The sequence below is a fragment of the Chrysochloris asiatica genome, unplaced genomic scaffold (genome assembly GCF_000296735.1).
Source record: "Chrysochloris asiatica unplaced genomic scaffold, ChrAsi1.0 scaffold00047, whole genome shotgun sequence".
In the NCBI taxonomy this organism is placed as follows: Eukaryota; Metazoa; Chordata; class Mammalia; order Afrosoricida; family Chrysochloridae; genus Chrysochloris; species Chrysochloris asiatica.
In genome coordinates, this window is record NW_006408565.1 from 6,902,517 (window position 1) to 6,904,087 (window position 1,571).

Genomic DNA, 1,571 nt, shown 5'->3' on the forward strand with positions numbered 1-1,571 from the left:
CTCCCTGACCATGCTAGAGTCTTCTTCTGGTCCACTGGGCTGTATGACTATTACTACACACATTTTTAGATGAAAACTAAGGCTCAGATAAATGGTCTGAATTTCAAACTCTGTGAAACAAACCACTCTAAAATATGGTGGCTTTAGAAAGTCACCATTTTGGTTAGAGTTGCCATGAGGACTCTGGGGGAGTGGGTGAAAAGGTTATCCAGAGGTAGCAACTGAGGGACAATGGTGGAGGCCCCAACCTACTGGCTTCAGAGACTGAAAGTCTAGTAGAGTAGCTTCAAGAATGTGGAGAAATTATGATGATGGACAACAAAGTATTCTAGTAAGGAAAAGCTGGATTATCACCTGCCATCATGAATGTGGTCTCTGGTATTTCTGACTATCGACTATCTAGATCTATCTATTCTTTCCTGTGTCTCCTGTTTTGTTATGTTTTTATGCTTGACTGAATACCTTGTTCCCATTCTATCACCTAGAATTTTTGGCTCTATTGAATGGACCACTGAGCAACTGCAGATTCCATAGATCTCAAGCAATGTTATAAAAACTCAACACAGAGCCATGGGCTGGTGGAAATGCCTCTTCATAGTAAGGGAAAAAGCCTAAACCATACTTATGACCATGGTCATGTCTCTTGCTATGGATGCTTGGATGGCACAGCAAGTTCACATTTTTTTCTTTACCTACCTGATCATAACATTCACCACTGTTCCTGGAACTAAACCAATATAGAATCATTTTGAAGTACACTGAAATGGTCAAAAGGTAGTTAAACAAGTTTATCAAACAAAAAGTACAGAACTGACCAGTAGGGTTTCAAATACTGTAAACCTTTACTGAAGTTGATTGCCACATCTTTCTTCTAATGGGTAGCTTCTGAGTTCTAACCACTGGCCTTGTGATTATCAGTTGAGCATGTCAACCACTGTGCAAGCAAAGCTCCTTAGGTGTTCTTATTGTTATTAGATGCCTTCCAGTTTTTTCTGACTCATGATGGCCCTATGGATAACAGAATGAAGCACTGCCCAGTCCTGCAACAGCCTCACAATTGTTGTTACACTTGAGCTGCTGCTACTGTGTGAATCCATCCTGTTGAAGGTCTTCCTCTGTTTCACTGGCCCTCCACTTTACCAAGCATAATGTCCTTCTCCAGGGACTGGTCCCTCCTGATGACAATTCTGAAGCTCCCAAATAAATAGATTGACACAGTGGTTGCAACAATGGATTCAGACATAACAACAATTGTGAAGATTGTGCAGGATCAGGCAGTGTATTGTTCTAATGTGCATAGGGTTTCTGAGTCAGAAGTGACTCAATGGCACTTAAAACCAAATGAGTCAAATGTAAGTCAATGGCTCAATGGCAGTGGATTTGTTGTGTTTGTTGCTATTGTTGCTTTTAAAACAAGACCACTTAATAAAATTATTATTCAACTTAAAACACCAAACACCAAAATCAATGATGAAAAAACATTTCAGAATTCCACCTGAAATTGAGCAAATGCAATTACAATGTAATTATAATTAATGGTGATTGGAATGGGAAAGTTTTAAAAATAGGGG

General features: G+C 39.5%; 1 pseudogene; it reads left to right on the forward strand.

Annotated features, from left to right (window-relative positions):
* The first annotated feature begins 251 nt into the window (after nucleotides 1-251).
* On the forward strand, nucleotides 252-814 carry LOC102826240 (annotated as a pseudogene).
* The last annotated feature ends 757 nt before the right edge of the window (nucleotides 815-1,571 follow it).